The following is a 10,290-nucleotide window of genomic DNA, read 5'->3' on the forward strand; positions in this document are numbered from 1 at the left end:
TGTTCCCCTGATTGTTTAATACGCACGGGACATGATACCAGATGAACAGTATAAGTGAGGAGAGTGTGTTCCCCTGATTTTTCAATGCACACAGGACATGTTACCAGGTGAACAGTAGAAGTGAGGAGAGTGTGTTCCCCTGATGGTTTAATATGCATGGGACATGTTAACAGATGAACAGTATAAGTGAGGAGAGTGTGTTCCCCTGATTTTTTAATGCACACGGGACATGTTACCAGGTGAACAGTAGAAGTGAGGAGAGTGTGTTATCATTATGGTTTCATATACATGGGACATGTTACCAGGTGAACAGTATAAGTGAGGAGAGGGTGTTCCCCTGATTGTTTAATACACACGGGACATGTCACCAGGTGAACAGTATATGTGAGGAAAGTGTGTTCCCCTGATTGTTAAATGCACACGGGACATGTGACAAGGTGAACATTATAAGTGAGGAGAATGTGTTCCCCTCATGGTTTAATATACACCGGACATGTCACCACGTGAACAGTCTAAGTGAGGAGAGTGTGTTACCCTGGTGGTTTAATATACACGGGACATGTTACCAGGTGAACAGTATAAGTGAGGAGGCTGTGTTCCCATGATGTTTTAATAGAGACGGGACATGTCACCAGGGGAACAGTATAAGTGAGGAGAGTGTGTTCCCCTGATTGTTTAATATACACGGGACATGTAACCAGCTCTCGAGTAGAAGTGAGGAGAGTGTGTTCCCCTGATTGTTTAATACGCACGGGACATGTCACCAGGTGATCAGTATAAGTGAGGAGAGTGTGTTCCCCTGATTGTTTAATACGCACGGGACAAGTTACACGGTGATCAGTGGATGTGAGGAGAGTGTGTTCCCCTGATGGTTTCATATACATGGGTCATGTTACCAGGTGAACAGTATAAGTGAGGAGGGTGTGTTCCCCTGATTGTTTAATACACACGGGACATGTTACCAGGTGAACAGAATAGTGAGGAGAGTGTTTTCCCATGATGGTTTAATGCACACGGGACATGTTACCAGCTGAACAGTATAAGTGAGGAGAGTGTGTTCCCCTGATTGTTTAATACACCCTGGACATGTTACCAGGTGAACAGTATAAGTGAGGAGAATGTGTTCCCCTGATGGTTTCATATAAACGGGACATGTTTCCAGGTGAACAGTATAAGTGAGGAGAGTGTGTTCCCCTGAATGTTTAATACACAGTGGACATGTTACCAGTTGAACAGTATAAGTGAGGAGAATGTGTTCCCCTGATGGTTTAATATACACGCGATATGTTACCAGGTGAACAGTATAAGTGAGGAGAGTGTGTTCCCCTGATGGTGTAATATACACGGGACATGTCACCAGGTGAACAGTATAAGTGAGGAGACTGTGTTCCCCTGACGGTTTAATATACACGGGACATGTTACCAGGTGAACAGTATCAGTGAGGAGACTATGTTCCCCTGATTGTTTACTATACACGTGACATGTTACAAGGTGAACATTATAAGTGAGGAGAGTGTGTTCCCCTGATGGTGTAATATACACGGGACATGTCACCAGGTGAACATTATAAGTGAGGAGAGTGTGTTCCCCTGATGGTGTAATATACACGGGACATGTCACCAGGTGAACAGTATAAGTGAGGAGAGTGTGTTCCCCTGATGGTGTAATATACACGGAACATGTCACCAGGTGAACAGTAAAAGTGAGGAGATTGTGTTCCCCTGATGGTTTAATATACACCGGACATGTTACGAGGTGAGCAGTATAGGTGAGGAGAGTGTGTTCCCCTGTTGGTGTAATATACACGGGACAAGTCACCAGGTGAACAGTAAAAGTGAGGAGATTGTGTTCCCGTGATGGTTTAATATACACGCGACATGTTACGAGGTGAACAGTATAAGTGAGGAGTGTGTGTTCCCCTGATGGTTTAATATACGTGGGACATGTTACCAGGTGAACAGTGGAAGTGAGGAGAGTGTGTTCCCCTGAAGGTGTAATATACACGGGACATGTCACCAGGTGAACAGTTTCAGTGAGGAGAGTGTGTTCCCCTGATTGTTTAATACACACGGGACATGTTACCAGGTGAACAGTAGAAGTGAGGAGAGTGTGTTCCCCTGATGGTTTAATACACACGGGACATGTTACCAGGTGAACAGTAAAAGTGAGGAGAGTGTGTTCCCCTGATTGTTTAATATACACAGGACATGTTAGCAGGCGAACAGTATAAGTGAGGAGAGTGTGTTCCACTGATTGTTTAATACGCACGGGACATGATACCAGATGAACAGGAGAAGTGAGGAGAGTGTGTTCCCCTGATTTTGCAATGCACACGGGACATGTTACCAGGTGAACAGTAGAAGTGAGGAGAGTGTGTTCCCCTGATGGTTTCATATACATGGGACATGTTACCAGGTGAACATTATACGTGAAGAGTGTCTGTTCCCCTGATGGTTTAATATACAGAGGACATGTTCCCAGGTGAACTGTATAAGTGAGGAGAGGGTGTTCCCCTGATTGTTTAATACACACGGGCCATGTTACCAGGTGAACAGAGTAGTGAGGAGAGAGTTTTCCCCTGATGGTTTAATGCGCAAGGGACATGTTAACAGGTGAACAGTATAAGTGAGGAGAGTGTGTTCCCCTGATTGTTTAATGCACACGGGACACGTCAGCAGGTGAACAGTATAAGTGAGGAGAGTGTGATCCCCTGATTGTTTAATACGCACGGGACATGTTACCAGATGAATAGTAGAAGTGAGGAGAGTGTGTTCCCCTGATTGTTTAATACACACGGGACATGTCACCAGGTGAACAGAATAAGTGAGGAGAGTGTGTTCCCCTGATGGTTTAATATACACGGGACATGTTACCAGGTGAACAGTATAAGTGAGGAGAGTGTGTCCCCCTGATTGTTTAATACACACGGGACATGTTACCAGTTGAGGAGAGGAAGTGAGGTGAGTATGTTCCCCTGATGGTTTAATATACACGGGAGATGTTACCAGATGAACAGTATAAGTGAGGAGAGTGTGTTCCCCTGATTGTTTAATACACACGGGTCATGTTACCAGGTGAACAGTATAAGTGAGGAGAGTGTGTTCCCATGATTTTTTAATGCACACGGGACATGTTACCAGGAGAACAATAGAAGTGAGGAGAGTGTGTTCCCCTGATTGTTTAATACACACGGGACATGTTACCAGGTGAACAGTATAAGTGAGGAGAGTGTGTTCCCCTGATTTTTTAATGCACACGGGACATGTTACCAGGTGAACAGTATAAGTGAAGAGAGTGTGTTCCCCTGATGGTTTAATATACACGGGACATGTTACCAGATGAACAGTATAAGTGAGGAGAGTGTGTTCCCCTGATGGTGTAATATACACGGAACATGTTACCAGGTGAACAGTATAAGTGAGGAGATTGTGTTCCCCTGATTGTTTAATTCACACGGGACATGTTACCAGGTGAAGAGTATAAGTGAGGAGAGTGTGTTCCCCTGATTGTTTAATGCACACGGGTCACATCACCAGAAGAACAGTATAAGAGAGGAGAGTGTGTTCCCCTGATTGTTTAATACGCACTGGACATGTTACCAGATGAACAGTATAAGTGAGGAGAGTGTGTTCCCCTGATTTTTTAATGCACAAGAGACATGTTACCAGGTGAACAGTATAAGTGAAGAGAGTGTTTTCCCCTGATGGTTTAATATACACCGGACATGTCACCAGGTGAACAGTATGAGTGAGGAGAGTGTGTTCCCCTGATTATTTAATGCACACGGGTCACGTCACAAGGTGAACAGTATAAGTGAGGAGAGTGTGTTCCCCTGATGGTTTAATACACACGGGACATGTCACCACGTGAACAGTATAAGTGAGGAGAGTGTTTTCCCCTGATTGTTTAAGACGCACGGGACATGTCACCAGGTGAACAGTATAAGTGAGGAGAGTTTGTTCCCCTGATTATTTAATGCACACGGGTCACGTCACAAGGTGAACAGTATAAGTGAGGAGAGTGTGTTCCCCTGATGGTTTAATACACACGGGACATGTCACCACGTGAACAGTATAAGTGAGGAGAGTGTTTTCCCCTGATTGTTTAAGACGCACGGGACATGTCACCAGGTGAACAGTATAAGTGAGGAGAGTGTGTTCCCCTGATTTTTTAATGCACACGAGACATGTTACCAGGTGAACAGTATAAGTGAAGAGAGTGTTTTCCCCTGATGGTTTAATATACACCGGACATGTCACCAGTTGAACTGTATGAGTGAGGAGAGTGTGTTCCCCTGATTATTTAATGCACACGGGTCACGTCACAAGGTGAACAGTATAAGTGAGGAGAGTGTGTTCCCCTGATGGTTTAATACACACGGGACATGTCACCACGTGAACAGTATAAGTGAGGAGAGTGTTTTCCCCTGATTGTTTAAGACGCACGGGACATGTCACCAGGTGAACAGTATAAGTGAGGAGAGTTTGTTCCCCTGATTGTTTAATGCACACGGGTCACGTCACAAGGTGAACAGTATAAGTGAGGAGAGTGTGTTCCCCTGATTGTTTAATACGCACGGGACATGTCACCAGGTGAACAGCACATGTGAGGAGGGAGTGTTTCCCTGATTGTTTAATGCACACGGGACATGTGACAAGGTGAACAGTATAAGTGAGGAGAATGTGTTCCCCTGATGGTTTAATATACACCGGACATGTCACCAGGTGAACAGTATGAGTGAGGAGAGTGTGTTCCCCTGATGGTTTAATACACACGGGACATGTCACCACGTGAACAGTATAAGTGAGGAGAGTGTTTTCCCCTGATTGTTTAAGACGCACGGGACATGTCACCAGGTGAACAGTATAAGTGAGGAGAGTGTGTTCCCCTGATTATTTAATGCACACGGGTCACGTCACAAGGTGAACAGTATAAGTGAGGAGAGTGTGTTCCCCTGATGGTTTAATACACACGGGACATGTCACCACGTGAACAGTATAAGTGAGGAGAGTTTTTTCCCCTGATTGTTTAAGACGCACGGGACATGTCACCAGGTGAACAGTATAAGTGAGGAGAGTTTGTTCCCCTGATTGTTTAATGCACACGGGTCACGTCACAAGGTGAACAGTATAAGTGAGGAGAGTGTGTTCCCCTGATTGTTTAATACGCACGGGACATGTTACCAGGTGAACAGTAGAAGTGAGGAGAGTGTGTTCCCCTGATTGTTTAATACACACGGGACATGTGACCAGGTGAACAGTATAAGTGAGGAGAGTGTGTTCCCCTGATTTTTTAATGCACACGGGACATGTAACCAGGTGAACAGTATAAGTGAAGAGAGTGTGTTCCCCTGATGGTTTAATATACACGGGACATGTTACCAGATGAACAGTATAAGTGAGGAGAGTGTGTTCCCCTGATGGTTTCATACACACGGGACATGTTACCAGGTGAACAGTATTATTGAAGAGAGTGTGTTCCCTGATGGTTTAATATACACAGGACATGTTACCAGGTGAACAGTATAAGTGAGGAGATTGTGTTCCCCTGATTGTTTAATTCACACGGGACATGTTACCAGGTGAAGAGCATAAGTGAGGAGAGTGTGTTCCCCTGATTGTTTAATGCACACGGGTCACATCACCAGAAGAACAGTATAAGAGAGGAGAGTGTGTTCCCCTGATTGTTTAATACGCACGGGACATGTTACCAGATGAACAGTATAAGTGAGGAGAGTGTGTTCCCCTGATTTTTTAATGCACACGAGACATATTACCAGGTGAACAGTATAAGTGAAGAGAGTGTTTTCCCCTGATGGTTTAATGTAGACAGGACATGTTACCAGGTGAACAGTGTAAGTGAGGAGAGGGTGTTCCCCTGATTGTTTAATACACACGGGACATGTTACCAGGTGAACAGAATAGTGAGGGGAGTGTGTTCCCCTGATTGTTTAATACGCACGGGACATGTCACCAGGTGAACAGCACATCTGAGGAGGGAGTGTTTCCCTGATTGTTTAATGCACACGGGACATGTGACAAGGTGAACAGTATAAGTGAGGAGAATGTGTTCCCCTGATGGTTTAATATACACCGGACATGTCACCAGGTGAACAGTATGAGTGAGGAGAGTGTGTTCCCCTGATGGTTTAATACACACGGGACATGTCACCACGTGAACAGTATAAGTGAGGAGAGTGTTTTCCCCTGATTGTTTAAGACGCACGGGACATGTCACCAGGTGAACAGTATAAGTGAGGAGAGTGTGTTCCCCTGATTATTTAATGCACACGGGTCACGTCACAAGGTGAACAGTATAAGTGAGGAGAGTGTGTTCCCCTGATGGTTTAATACACACGGGACATGTCACCATGTGAACAGTATAAGTGAGGAGAGTGTTTTCCCCTGATTGTTTAAGACGCACGGGACATGTCACCAGGTGAACAGTATAAGTGAGGAGAGTTTGTTCCCCTGATTGTTTAATGCACACGGGTCACGTCACAAGGTGAACAGTGTAAGTGAGGAGAGTGTGTTCCCCTGATTGTTTAATACGCACGGGACATGTTACCAGGTGTACAGTAGAAGTGAGGAGAGTGTGTTCCCCTGATTGTTTAATACACACGGGACATGTTACCAGGTGAACAGTATAAGTGAGGAGAGTGTGTTCCCCTGATGGTTTAATATACACGGGACATGTTACCAGATGAACAGTATAAGTGAGGAGAGTGTGTTCCCCTGATGGTTTCATATACACGGGACATGTTACCAGGTGAACAGTATAAGTGAAGAGAGTGTGTTCCCCTGATGGTTTAATATACACAGGACATGTTACCAGGTGAACAGTATAAGTGAGGAGATTGTGTTCCCCTGATTGTTTAATTCACACGGGACATGTTACCAGGTGAAGAGCATAAGTGAGGAGAGTGTGTTCCCCTGATTGTTTAATGCACACGGTTCACATCACCAGAAGAACAGTATAAGAGAGGAGAGTGTGTTCCCCTGATTGTTTAATACGCACGGGACATGTTACCAGATGAACAGTATAAGTGAGGAGAGTGTGTTCCCCTGATTTTTTAATGCACACGAGACATGTTACCAGGTGAACAGTATAAGTGAAGACAGTGTTTTCCCCTGATGGTTTAATGTAGTCAGGACATGTTACCAGGTGAACAGTGTAAGTGAGGAGAGGGTGTTCCCCTGATTGTTTAATACACACGGGACATGTTACCAGGTGAACAGAATAGTGAGGGGAGTGTGTTCCCCTGATTGTTTAATACGCACGGGACATGTCACCAGGTGAACAGCACATGTGAGGAGGGTGTGTTTCCCTGATTGTTTAATGCACACGGGACATGTGACAAGGTGAACAGTATAAGTGAGGAGAATGTGTTCCCCTGATGGTTTAATATACACCGGACATGTCACCAGGTGAACAGTATAAGATAGGAGAGTGTGTTCCCCTGATGGTTTAATACACACGGGACATGTCACCACGTGAACAGTATAAGTGAGGAGAGTGTTTTCCCCTGATGGTTTAATACACACGGGACATGTCACCACGTGAACAGTATAAGTGAGGAGAGTGTTTTCCCCTGATTGTTTAAGACGCACGTGACATGTCACCAGGTGAACAGTATAAGTGAGGAGAGTGTTTTCCCCTGATTATTTAATGCACACGGGTCAGGTCACCAGAAGAACAGTATATGAGAGGAGAGTGTGTTCCCCTGATTGTTTAATACGCACTGGACATGTTACCAGACGAACAGTATAAGTGAGGAGAGTGTGTTATCCTGATTTTTTAATGCACACGAGACATGTTACCAGGTGAACAGTATAAGTGAAGAGAGTGTTTTCCCCTGATGGTTTAATGTAGACAGGACATGTTACCAGGTGAACAGTATAAGTGAGGAGAGTGTGTTCCCCTGATTGTTTAATACACACGGGACATGTTACCAGGTGAACAGAATAGTGAGGGGAGTGTGTTCCCCTGATTGTTTAATACGCACGGGACATGTCACCAGGTGAACAGCACATGTGAGGAGGGAGTGTTTCCCTGATTGTTTAATGCACACGGGACATGTGACAAGGTGAACAGTATAAGTGAGGAGAATGTGTTCCCCTGATGGTTTAATATACACCGGACATGTCACCACGTGAACAGTATAAGTGAGGAGAGTGTGTTCCCCTGATGGTTTAATACACACGGGACATGTCACCACGTGAACAGTATAAGTGAGGAGAGTGTTTTCCCCTGATTGTTTAAGACGCACGGGACATGTCACCAGGTGAACAGTATAAGTGAGGAGAGTTTGTTCCCCTGATTGTTTAATGCACACGGGTCACGTCACAAGGTGAACAGTATAAGTGAGGAGAGTGTGTTCCCCTGATTGTTTAATACGCACGGGACATGTTACCAGGTAAACAGTAGAAGTGAGGAGAGTGTGTTCCCCTGATTGTTTAATACACACGGGACATGTTACCAGGTGAACAGTATAAGTGAGGAGAGTGTGTTCCCCTGATTTTTTAATGCACACGGGACATGTTACCAGGTGAACAGTATAAGTGAAGAGAGTGTGTTCCCCTGATGGTTTAATATACACGGGACATGTTACCAGATGAACAGTATAATTGAGGAGAGTGTGTTCCCCTGATTATTTAATGCACACGGGTCACGTCACAAGGTGAACAGTATAAGTGAGGAGAGTGTGTTCCGCTGATGGTTTAATACACACGGGACATGTCACCACGTGAACAGTATAAGTGAGGAGAGTGTTTTCCCCTGATTGTTTAAGACGCACGGGACATGTCACCAGGTGAACAGTATAAGTGAGGAGAGTTTGTTCCCCTGATTGTTTAATGCACACGGGTCACGTCACAAGGTGAACAGTATAAGTGAGGAGAGTGTGTTCCCCTGATTGTTTAATACGCACGGGACATGTTACCAGGTAAACAGTAGAAGTGAGGAGAGTGTGTTCCCCTGATTGTTTAATACACACGGGACATGTTACCAGGTGAACAGTATAAGTGAGGAGAGTGTGTTCCCCTGATTTTTTAATGCACACGGGACATGTTACCAGGTGAACAGTATAAGTGAAGAGAGTGTGTTCCCCTGATGGTTTAATATACACGGGACATGTTACCAGATGAACAGTATAATTGAGGAGAGTGTGTTCCCCTGATGGTTTCATATACACGGGACATGTTACCAGGTGAACAGTATAAGTGAAGAGAGTGTGTTCCCCTGATGGTTTAATATACACAGGACATGTTACCAGGTGAACAGTATAAGTGAGGAGATTGTGTTCCCCTGATTGTTTAATTCACACGGGACATGTTACCAGATGAACAGTATAAGTGAGGAGAGTGTGTTCCCCTTATTTTTTAATGCACACGAGACATGTTACCAGGTGAACAGTATAAGTGAAGAGAGTGTTTTCCCCTGATGGTTTAATGTAGACAGGACATGTTACCAGGTGAACAGTGTAAGTGAGGAGAGGGTGTTCCCCTGATTGTTTAATACACACGGGACATGCTACCAGGTGAACAGAATAGTGAGGGGAGTGTGTTCCCCTGATTGTTTAATACGCACGGGACATGTCACCAGGTGAACAGCACATGTGAGGAGGGTGTGTTTCCCTGATTGTTTAATGCACACGTGACATGTGACAAGGTGAACAGTATAAGTGAGGAGAATGTGTTCCCTTGATGTTTTAATATACACCGGACATGTCACCAGGTGAACAGTATAAGTGAGGAGAGTGTGTTCCCCTGATGGTTTAAGACGCACGTGACATGTCATCAGGTGAACAGTATAAGTGCGGAGAGTGTGTTCCCCTGATTATTTAATGCACACGGGTCAGGTCACCAGAAGAACAGTATAAGAGAGGAGAGTGTGTTCCCCTGATTGTTTAATACGCACTGGACATGTTACCAGATGAACAGTATAAGTGAGGAGAGTGTGTTCCCCTGATTTTTTAATGCACACGAGACATGTTACCAGGTGAACAGTATAAGTGAGGAGAGTGTGTTCCCCTGATTGTTTAATACACACGGGACATGTTACCAGGTGAACAGAATAGTGAGGGGAGTGTGTTCCCCTGATTGTTTAATACGCACGGGACATGTCACCAGGTGAACAGCACATGTGAGGAGGGAGTGTTTCCCTGATTGTTTAATGCACACGGGACATGTGACAAGGTGAACAGTATAAGTGAGAAGAATGTGCTCCCCTGATGGTTTAATATACACCGGACATGTCACCAGGTGAACAGTATAAGTGAGGAGAGTGTG

This window comes from Heterodontus francisci, unplaced genomic scaffold (assembly GCF_036365525.1).
Source record: "Heterodontus francisci isolate sHetFra1 unplaced genomic scaffold, sHetFra1.hap1 HAP1_SCAFFOLD_447, whole genome shotgun sequence".
Lineage (NCBI taxonomy): Eukaryota > Metazoa > Chordata > Chondrichthyes > Heterodontiformes > Heterodontidae > Heterodontus > Heterodontus francisci.